This window comes from Arachis hypogaea, chromosome 15 (assembly GCF_003086295.3).
Source record: "Arachis hypogaea cultivar Tifrunner chromosome 15, arahy.Tifrunner.gnm2.J5K5, whole genome shotgun sequence".
NCBI classification, from domain to species: Eukaryota; Viridiplantae; Streptophyta; class Magnoliopsida; order Fabales; family Fabaceae; genus Arachis; species Arachis hypogaea.
Genome location: NC_092050.1, coordinates 113274643 through 113287095, shown reverse-complemented (window position 1 = coordinate 113287095; position 12453 = coordinate 113274643).

The following is a 12453-nucleotide window of genomic DNA, read 5'->3' as shown; positions in this document are numbered from 1 at the left end:
CAAGGAGAAAATGAAGGCTGTCCATGACAAGCACATTAAAAGGAAAGAATTCAGACCAGGGGAGTTAGTTCTACTATATAACTCCAGACTGAGGCTCATGCCAGGTAAACTGAGATCCAGATGGGAAGGTCCATACAGAGTAGAGAAGGTAGAGCCATACGGAGTTTTCCACCTGCGTCATCTTACTAGCTCCAAATTTCTAAATGTCAATGGACATCGCCTAAAGCTTTATCATGGTGAGAAGATGAAGAATCAAAAGGAACTAGAGATATTCCTCTTGGAAGACCCACCAAGAGAAGCAGAATGAGCCTAAAGAGCGTCCAACTTAAGGACGTAAAAGCAAAGTGCAAGGTGGGAGACAACCCACCATGATATGATCGTTCCGTTTCAGCCTTAGTTTTGTTTTTACTTTATTTTTATGATGTTAATGACTCTTCTCATCATCCCTGCATATAGCTGCATATAGTTTACATGAGCATTCTGCATATTATTTTAAGAAAAAAAACACACGCACGCGACGCGGCAGCGTCGCTGACGCGTCCGCGTCACCAAGGCGTATTGAAGAAAAGAGAATTGGACAGAGAGTCATGCGAAAGCATGGCTGGAGGCGTGCCTTAGGCACAAACATGTCTACGCGTCCGCATCACCCAAGCGGCCGCGTCATTTGGAAAATAAGCCTCCCACGCGTCTGCGTCATCCACGCGAACGCGTGCCCTTCAAAATCGACGTAAAAGAGGTATATGTCAGAAAGTTGCGATGGAGTGGGGCTGGAGTGATGCTAGAAGCACCAGCCCTGTCACGCGACCGCGTGCCCCACGCGGCCGCGTCGTCCTCCAAACATGGCTATTCACGCGACCGCGTCAACCACGCGATCGCGTCACCCTAAGTTTTGGCAAATTAAGTTTAAGACAGAGAGTTGCGCGAACGCGTCACTGCCCTCGCGCCACTCGCACAAATCAGGTCACGCGATTGCGTGACCCACGCGTCCGCGTCACCTGTATTTATCGCACATCACGCGACCGCGTGACCCACGCGTCCGCGTCACGTACGGCGCACAGAATTTCCAGATCAACCAAAATATCTTATCTTTTCTTCCCCAAATCCTAATTTTTCTTATCCCTTCTTACTTCCTTCTTCTCCCTTCTTCCTTCTTACTCTTTCTCACTTTTTACTCTCCCCATTTTTCTTTCTTTTTCCCCACCATTATCAAGGTTTTTATTTTCTTCTTCCTTATTTACTTTTCCATTATTATTCTTACTTTTTATTATGTTTTATTCTTCTTTTTCTTTTTACTTTCTTTATCTATATTTTCTTTTTCTTTTTCTTCTTCTTTCTCTTTATTCCTTTTAATTGGTGTTGGAAATTTATTTCGGTCTTTATTTTCTATATTTTGCTTGTGGATTATCATGGATTTGTTTGATAATTAATATTACCTTTTAAAGGGTTACTTGCATGTTCTATTTGATACTTTCAAAAACATATTTACCATGCATGCTATGTGTTTGTGAAAAAGCCCGTATGGCATCATGCACTACTTTTATGTTATCCTACTACCTTAATGCCTGCTTTTCACAAAACCCCTTTTATATTTTATTAATTTAATTTAATTGTCAATACAAACAGGTTATTAGTTTGAAAGACTTGGTAATCTAACTTGGACATTGAATGCTTGATCTATGCTACTTATACCTTTGCCGGCATGCCAATAAACATCTCGCATTCAATTGCCATAACATGCATTTGTTATATTTACCTTTGATGAACTTTTCACATGTAGTCTAGACCATGTGTTAACGACATCCTTCCTTACCGTGCATTGATTACCACTCATAATATTCGCTCCCTTTCTCGAACCCTTCGCTTTACATAGTACTTACCTCTTTCCTTTTTTAGGATGGCCACCAAGAAAGGTAAAGAGAAAGCTACTCCTAAACCACCAGAAAGGAGAGGTACAAAAAGAGCATTAGTGGCAGAGCCGTCTTCAACAACAGTAAAGCCCTCAACAAAAAGAATCAAGAGGATCATCAAGGTCGATGAAAAAGAAAAAGCCTTCCCAACAAAGGACACTGCGCAGTTTCCTAACCGCTACTGTGAGCAGATGTTCCCCATCCTGGCAGAGAGGAATTACAACAATGAATACCTTCTCATCCTCCCGACCCGGATTACTGAATTTGTTGAGCCGTAAATTGAATGAAGAAAATGGGGATTCCTACGGAGACAGCCATGGCAGGTTAATCTCTCATGGGTAGTAGAATTCTACTCCAACTTTCACATGCCAACTATGCAGTCTGTCTATGTCCGTCAGAAGCAAATCCCCAAACTGAAGAGGCCATTCAACAAGATTTAAATCTTCCCCCTGCTCCAGAAGGATTGGACGCATTCCAAGAAGTCTCACTCAAGCGCCAGACATACCAATTTGACTAGGACGCCGTTCTCAGAGTTATCGCACAACCTGGCAGCAGATGGATCTACGGATACCATCGATCCCGACCAAAAGGGATATCGGCTTCAGCACTTACCTTGGAAGCTCGAATATGGGCACAGATTATATCTCATTATGTCTTTCTGAGAACTCACGAGTCCTCCTTCATTGCAGACATGGCTGTTTTACTCTGGTGTATCCTTACAGACCAGCACCTAAACTTACCAAGACACATCCGGAATGCAATGGGACACATACAAATTGCGGGCAACCTACCTTTTTCCGCCTTGGTTTCAGATCTCATCTCAGCAGCCGGAGTCTCCTACAGAGCTGGGGACACCAAAGCCTTACTTCCACGGGATGATTAGTATGTCCCAAACGGGAAACATATCAGACCACCAGCAACCACTACAAGCCAACCTACAGAACCGGCTGAAGACATTCCTCCTTCAACACCACAAGTACTTACAACAAACCAACTGCTCCGTCAGATACTTGAAAGGGTGGATCGCCAGGAACACAAAGCAAAGCTAAGAGAGCGCCGTAACAAGCGCCGATTCACATACCTCAAGGAGCTACTTTTGGGAAACTACAAAGACCCAGACACCTCGGAGTCCACTTCATTTACTAGCACAGGGAGCCATGACGATCCCGATGGTGGAGATGCTGCTACCAGCCCTCCTTTGTTCCTGACAGATGGCATCGAGGACGGTGCAAAGCCTTAAGTGTGGGAGGTCGGTCAGTACCTGACTTCCGGAGGTAACTTCTTTTCCTTACACACCAGTAAAATAGGATATTTAGTTAATTTTTCTTTTGTAGAATAGGATAGATTGCATAGAAATAGGTTATTCACATGCATGTTCTACTTGATTGAAAATAATAAGTTTCTTCTAAGACCCTATTTTTTTTTTGAAAAAATTCACTAATTTAAATCAAAATTTTTGTGTTAAAATTGTTTGAAGTTGTATTTGGAACATAGTTTAAAAAGCGAAGAACACAGAACCTGTGAGATTTGAGCTTAATTACATGGTTACATTATTTAACCATAAATATTTTATTCTTGTGTGTTTGCTTCTCTATGACTGTAATCTTATTTTGTTTCATCCTATATGTCCAATGTTTAATATGTTATATGCATGCGTATGATTGAGGCCATTATTTGTTTAGCTCACTTATCCCAAATAAGCCTACCCTTTAAATTACCTTTGTCAGCCACTTTGAGCCTTTTAATCCCATTTGTTCTATATTTTACCACATTACTAGCCTTAAGCGGAAAAATAATTAAATATCCCAATTGAATCTTTGGTTAGCTTAAGATAGAAATTGTGTGTTAATTGAGTATGGGAAGATTGTGGGAACAAGGGTTAATAAAGGAATGAGTCATGATAAAATAATGGGAATTTGGGTGCCTACTCATGTGAAACTATAAAAATTAAAAAAATCCATGTGTATTGATAAGCTATATTTATTTTCATGTTCAAAAAATTTAAAATAAAATAAAATAAAATAAAATAAATATTTAAATAAATATAAGGGGACAAAATTACCCCAATTCTAAGTTAAGTTAAGTCCAAAGATCAATGCATGTGTGATAAAAATTAAAAGAAACTTAATGCATGAGTATGTAATGCAAAAGTGAAGACTATGGGTAGCTAGGTATGATTCTAAAGTTATATAGAGTATATGTATGTTATGTGAGAGCTTAGGATAATTAAAGATTCAATTTATAAAGCTCACTTAGCCATATATATATATATATAACCCTTACCCTTACCTTAGCCCCATTACAACCTTGAAAAGACCTCATGATGTTTGCATTGGTATGTTAAATATTGTTGACTGGTTAGGTGAAGAACAAATTTTAGAAAGCATGACTGGAGAAGAGTAGAGTGATTACCCTATACACTTGAGTGATTAGAGTGCACATACACTACCAGTAAGGGTTCAGTACTTAATTCTATGTTCTCTGCTTTCATGAGCTGTCTTCTTAAAATGTTACCTGTATTTACTATATGAATTGAGTTAGTGAAATCTAATTTATAATTGTCTTGAAGAGCTTATTTACTTTTAACCAAGTAGACAAGAAGCATATATATATATATATATATATATATATATATATATATATATATATATATATATATATATATATATATATATGTTGCATTGCATTTCATGAGTTTTACATGTCCCTACACATTTACTTTATCTCCTTCAACTAAGCATGAGGACATGCTAATGTTTAAGTGTGGGGAGGTTGATAAACCATTATTTTATGGTTTATATTGTGTTTAATTGTGTGGTTTTATCAAATCTTTACCCACTTATTCATATGATTAGCATGTATTTACAATTCCTTTCCAAAATCACTCCATGGTTGAAAACTTGCTTCCTAGAGACCTTTAATTATGTATTTTAATTCTCTTTTATCCCATTCGATGCCGTGATCCGTGTGTTAAGTGTTTCAGGCTTCATAGGGCATGAATGACTTGGAAATTGGAGAGGAGGCTTGGAAAAATGGAAGGAACACAAGAAACTAAAGAGATGACCAGCGAGCAATGACGCGAGCACATGGCCCACGCGAATGCGCAAAATGGAGAATTCGCAACGACGCGGACGCGTGCCTGATGCAAATGCGTGGATTGGAGTCTGCACGAATGACGCGAACGCGTGGATGACGTGAACGCGTGACAAGGAAAATCGCTGACTGACGTGAACGCGTAGACGACGCGTACGCGTGACCTGCGCGATCTGCAAAAATAACAGAATACGCTGGGGGCGATTTTAGGCCCTTTTTGACCCAGTTTTTGGCCCAAAAACACAAACTAAACCTAGAGAACATGCAGAAACTCAACACGCATCCACAGACATTGAGATTCATCACATTAGGATTACTTCAGTTTTAGATTTGAATCTAGATTAGTGTTACATTGATAGTTTATGCTTTTGCTTGGATTTTTGGATGCTGAGAGTCATTACCTCCGTTGAAGATATTACTTTAGTTTGTTTCCTTATTCCCTTATTTTTAATTAGTTACTCATTGATTCTGTTCAGATAATTATGTTGCGTTTTGAATTTATTAATATATAGAGTTATCTTTATTTTAATTAATTTTAATTCTCTATTTTATTTTAATTAATTATATCTTCTCATATTTTTATGATTATTAATTTCATGTCAATAGAGCAGAATTTCTACTTGACATGGGGGTTGATTAAGAGGTGATACTTGAGTTGGAATGCTCAAGTGCCTGGTTAAACTGGACGTTGCTAGCTAATTCCATACCTACTAACACTAGACCTCCCCAAGGGAGAGGACTAGGATCTGAGGGTAAGAGTTAGTTTAATCACCATACTTTCCCTTATTTAGTAAGGGGTAATCGAGTGAGAACAATAACCTTTTTACACCACACTTGAGAAGATCCCAACAAGGATAGAAGTTTCACTTAATTATTCCCCCAGTCAAGGCCTTTTATTTAGAGTACTAATAATCATTCTCAAGTTTATTCTTATTGTTTTAATTTTTAAACATTTTAATTACTCATTATCAAAACTCAATTTTTCTGAAGACCCCTAGTTAATAAAATAGCATTCTTTCCTGCAACTCGTTGGGAGACGACCTGGGACTCATACTCCCAGTATTTTATTTCTAAAATTTGTGACAACCCTTTTTAAATTGGTGAGGCAGATCTTAGCCGGTTAAGAGCTATAAGTGCAACGCTGTCTCTTAATTGAAATCTCTAAATTGGTTAACTTCTACCACGCATTAGTATGGCTCTTGATCATAGTACATTGGTGGAGGTTGTTGCCATGAAGGTTGATCAAATGCTTGAGGCTCCTCCCACCTTTGATTGTCCCATCCTTGATGCATATCCTCATTGTAGCTTTCATTCCCTACAACATAGTTAGAACCAAACTCATAGCCAAAGTGGTGAGAATTCATAGTAGCAAGAGCAAATGAAAATAAAATCTAATAAAAAACAAAGAAAACTAAATCCTAAAACTAGCAATAACTAGCAAACAAACCAAAAATCAAGCTATCTACAATATTAACATATATACAATAACCAATAACGAGCATACGTTACAATTCTCCGGCAACAGCACCAAAAACTTGAAAGAGTAGAACCCGTCGGTTAAGAATTTCTTCTCGGTTAGAGGAAATAATTCCGTTGCTAGTATAGTTCCCAACCAACAAACAATCCTCCATCAAAGTTTAATTTTGGTTGTCATAAGTCTGACCCAATAAAAGTAACTGAGAGTATTAGTCCCGGATCGTTCTCCCTAGGAATCACAATCGGGTGCTCAATTATTGGTTATGAGATTAAAGGGGGTTGGGTTGATAAAACAAGAAATTAAAAAGGCAAGAAATGTAAATCAAACAACTAAAGAAAGTAATTACTAAAGAGAGACATTCAAGGCAAGGATTGAGAACCTAGGCTTTCTATCCTAGTCATTAATTATCATACAATGATTAACAAGAGCTAATCCTATTTAGTCATCTTCAACATCGGGAGAAGGTACAATGTTATCTTCATCATAGGAAGAAAGTCAAATAGGACTAGTTAATCTTAATCCAAAAGTCCTAATCAACTCACGAATTGAATTAGCAAGAGATTAGAGTTAATGGAAGCAATATTAACTAACAACCCTAGATCACCAACATAAGTTGGATATTAATGACTCAAGAGTACCTAATTTCTCTTTCCAAGCCAAGAATGCTCAAAAAGCTAATCTAACATCCAACCAAGCATTTTGTCAAACACTTGGAAGGCATAAAAGGAAAGCATCATAAAAGTGCAAGAATAATAAATCTACAACTATCCAATGCAAGAAATTAACAATAACAACTAAAGAAAATAACACCAAACATGAAATACCTCAAAATTGCATTAAAGGAAATTAAATCCAACAATAGTGCATGAAAATAAAATGACATAAAACGAAATTAACAAGAGAAACTAAGAGAACAAGGATGTAGGAACAAGAAATTGTAAAGAAAACAAGATGAAAACAAGAACTAGACCCTAGATCTAAGATGAAATTAACCTAATTCTACCCTAATTCTAGAGAGAAGAGGGAGCTTCTCTCTCTAGAAAACTACCTAAAGCATGTTCCTAAACTAATATAATTGCTCCCCCTTTATCCAATCTTGAATTCTGTATCAAATAGCCTCAGAAATAAGTTGGATTTGGGCCAGGTTGGCTCAGAAATTGCCCCAAGCGTATTCACTTTAATGAGGTCACGTGATCAGCGTCACGCGTACACGTGGTCGACGCGTGTGCATTGCCTTGCAAATTTCCTTTTCACGCGTGCGCTTGGGTGATGCATGCACGTCACTGACAGATCTCCTCTGATGCGTACGCGTGGATGACACGTGCACGTGGCCTTGAATCCTCCAAATACTCATTTCCTCAGGAATTCTCCACTTTGCATGCTTTTCTCTTCACTTCTTTCATCCAATCCTTGCCTTATAGACCTGAAATCACTTAACAAACATATCAAGGCATCGAATGGGATTAAAGTGAATTAGATTTAGTTATTTTAAGGCCTAAAAAGCATGTTTTCACTCTTAAGAACAAAATTAGGGAGAATTACAAAAGCATGCTATTTCATTGAATAAATGTGAGATAAGTTGATAAAATCCCTTAAATTAAGCACAAGATAAACCATAAAATTGGGGTTTATTACAAATCAATTATCCGTAGAACTACCGGCAAGTGCACCGGGTCGTATCAAGTAATCAAACTCACGGTGAGTGAGGTCGATCCCACGAGGATTAACGGATTAAGCAAGTAATAGCTAATTGATTATTCTAGTTAGACAGTTCATAATTGAGTGATGAGCGAACAAGAAATGTAAATGACTTTCAGAAAAAGTAAATAGAAGTATAAAATGACAAGAAAGTAAATGTCATGATTGTAAAGTGCTGGAAAGTTAAATTGCAAGAAAAGCAAAGTACGAAAAAGTAAAGTGCAAGAAAGTAAATAACTAGAATTAAAAAATGAAAAGAACATTGGGATCAAGAGATGTTGCATTCTCAGGACCAATAATGTTCATCTCCTCTTCAATCATGCAATCATTGATCTCTTGGCAAAACATAAGTGATTGAATTCCAATCTCTTGGTAATTCAATCTCTCTTAACTTGATCAATTGCCAATATGTTGATCTAATTGCTCATAATAAGAAATGAAGATTGGTTTCTGATTTAAAGTCACACAATTTCATGAATCAAGTTGTGGGATGATTATATATCACATATCAATCCCAAACTCAATTTCATAACACTGTGAGAAAGAACTTCAAGCATCAATTCCATGATCCTTTCTCAAGCTCACACGGAATTCAAGTTGGATTTAATTTTTTTTCTTAGGATAATTGAATCCTTGGAATGAAGAATAAAGATTCTTTCTAAAGAAATAATGAAAGAAGAATTTAAGATGAAAAAAGAAACAAAATTAATATATTAAATTTACAATAGAGCTCTCTTCTCCAGTGATGGAAATTAGAGACTCATAACAATGAAATTACAAAATGGGTATGAAAGAAAATGGAAGAGGAGAAGAGAATGAGAGTGATAAGAGAGAGTTCGAAGACTCCCCCCCTCCCCCCAGTGGTGTCTAAAGAAGTATTCTATGGTCCTATTTATAAGCTACCTAAATTACGAATTCAAAATAAATTCAAATTACAACTAAATGAAAAATTTCTAACTAATTCTAGATGATTCATGTGACCTTGATTGATTGTTGATTGTGGGCTTCCTTGCATTGAATTGGAGTGGACCTTGAATGAAATAATTGAACCAAATTGAGGCTCCAAGGGTTGATTATGAGATTGGGCGTTAGTTGAAAGTAACGCTTCTAGAATTGGGCATTACTTACGCTAATGTGTTGCTGGCATTATTTACAATAACGCTTCCTTCCCTGGCATTAGCAACTCTTTACAAATTGAGGATAAAAAGTTACTGTCGTGCGTACGCATGCCTCGTGCGTACGCGTGAATTCTATTTTTGCTTAGTTGTGTGTACGCGTGAAGCGTGCATACGCATGATTGCACAAGTTCCTTCCTCCAGAATGCATCATAGGTGTTACCTTTCAAGGCACCTTTGTATCTTGGCATTACTAATGCCACACTTGACATGCTCGCAGGCGCCTCCTTGAACAGGTGCTTTAATCCTTGGCGTTACCAACGTCTAGGCAACGTGCCAAAAATTTCTCCCAGGAGGTGTCGAAGATGTTGTTTGAGAAGGGCACCCCTTGTTTTGGGCATTACTAACACCTAAATTAACATGCTCCAGGGGCTTCATTGTTCTTTGGCGTTATTTAGAGAGGGCGCCTTTGGAGTTGGGTGTTATCAACGCTTAAGTATTTTTTGGGCTTATAGATGCCCATTGTTGGTATCCCAATTGAATGTCCACTATAGACTATTATATATTGTTGGAAAGCTCTAAATGTCAGCTTTCTAACGCCACTAAAAAAGTATCATTTGGACCTTTGTAGCTCAAGTTATGCTCCTTTGAAGAGGAAGAGGTCAACATGGCAACGTCGTAGGCGTTATTCTAAACGGGCACTTCACAAGTGGGCATTACTAACGCCGACTTCTGAGGCTCAAAATGAATGTCCTTCCCATACTATTATATATTATTAGAAAGCTCTTGATTTCTACTTTCCAATTCCATTAAAAGCGCGTCATTTGAAGCTCTATAGCTCAGGTTATGCTCTTTTGAAAGTGAAGAGGTCAACCTCACTTGTGACATGCTGCTTAGCTTTCTTCTTGGCATTTTCGGGGTGAGTTGCACCCTCAGATTAGAGTCCACTATGAATTGTTATATATATTTGTAAATATCTGGAAATCTTCTTTCCAATAATACTAGAATCACCTCATTTGGAGCTTTTTAGCTCAAGTTATCCTTGTTGGAGTATGAAGAGGTCAGGCTTGTAAATCCTCTTTGAATTCCCTTTGTAATTGGGGCCCCCTTGGATAACACCTTTGGTTATTGGTGTTAGCAATGCCCTTAATATGCTTCGTGGGCTACTGACGAGAGGACTTTTGCGTGGTCTAGAAAATTGCGGATAAATCCTCGTTGCAAGTATAGTTTCTAAACCTTCAAAAGTCCTTTCATACAAACGTTTTGGTTGTCACAAGTAACAAACCCCTTTGAAATTGATAACCGAGTATTCAAACCTCGGGTCGTCTTCTCAAGGAATTGCAGGGAGGTACGTTCTTATTATTGGTTATGAAGATTGTAAATTGGGGGTTTTGGAAGTAAGGAAGCAGTATGTTGCACAAAAAGAATAAAATAAAATAGTAATAATAAAATAAACTCTTGTCAAGGTATGAAGACTGGAGGTCCTATCCCAGTTATCCTTATCAATTGTAATGAGAATTAGATTTTTCTCCCACTTTATTAACCTCTAACTATGAAGGTAAGTTAAGTGGATGAATTAATTCTTGAAGAATTCCAATTCTCAATCAACAATGAGTTTGATAACTCAAGAGTCACCAATTATTTAACCAAAGCCAAAAGGGGAGAAATTCTACTTGAACGAAAATAATTTGGATAAATCGAGAACTTTTAATAAATTAAAGAAAGCAATCATAAGTCTGGAATACCTCAATTAACTCTAATAAAGACATCAAATGTAACATGGAAGAGTTCATAAATTAAATTGGAAAAATAAATAAAAATAAAGAACTTGGGATTGAGAGTTACTCCTAAAACTAAGAGAAGTCCTAAATCCTACGAGAGAGAGAGGAGAGAACCTCTCTCTCTAAAACTACATCTAAAAACATGAAAAGTGAATTATGAGAGCCTCCTATGAATGGATGCAATCCCCCACTTTATAGCCTCTAATCTGTGTTTTCTGGGCCGCGAATTGGGTCGAAAACAGCCCGAAAATCGCTGGAGAAGAATTCAAACACGCTGATTTCCGTCACTTACGACGCGGCCGCATGGATCACGCGGTCGCGTCGTCTAGCGTCTGGGGAATAATAGCATATTATATATCAAATCGAAGCCCCGGACGTTAGCTTTTCAACGCAACTGAAACCGCGTCGTTTGGACCTCTGTAGCTAAAGTTATAGCCGTTTGAGTGCGAAGATGTCAGGCTAGACAGCTTAGCAATTTCTCCAACTTCTTGTATTCCCTCCACTTTTGCATGCTTTCTTTCCATCCTCCAAGCCATTCCTGCCCTATAATCTCTGAAAACACTTAACACACATATCAAGGCATCTAATGGTAATAAGAGAGGATTAATATTAGCAATTATAAGTCCAAAAAAGCATGTTTTTAATCAAAGCACATAATTAGGAAGGCAAATGTAAAACTATGCAAATAGTATGAATAAGTGGGTAAAGAGTTAATAAAAACCACTCAATTGAGCACAAGATAAACCATGAAATAGTGATTTATCAGCCACCCTTTTAAAAGCCTGGCCTAAGGTTCCAAAGCGTGCCTAAGCTTCAAAGCGTGTTTAAAACTTCCTCTTTTCTTCTTTTTTCTATTATTTCCTACAAAATTAATCAAATCAAAGAGATAAAAGCAATATATGACTTAAGCACAAAAATACTCAACAATTGAGCATTATGAATTAATTTTTGATATGAAAAAGATAGAAAAACAGCACATGATGTGCACGCATCAAGGCTAAGGCATCAAAACCCTGTTCGTAGATGCCCAAGCTCGATGTCTTGCGCTTCTTGGTGGCTGGGTCAGGATTTGAAGGGGGCGGATGGTTTACTTGTTTTGAAAGATGAGGTACTTGTTTCTCTAAGTTGGAAGAGATCGGCCAAAGACCTGGGTCTGACGTAATTTTCACGGAAGCAGAAGCGCCTGAGTTCGACTTGGAAGGCGAGGACACCCCCTCGGTCTCTTGCAGTTAAAGATTGTGAGTGATAGAACTTTTTCTCGCAGTCCGTCATGTTTTCATCACGGCTGATTTTGGAGCCATCTTTTCTGCACGACATCAAGAAATCAAAACAAAGTTAGAAATGAAATGCAGGAGTATCAACACCTCAAACGAAAATAGAAA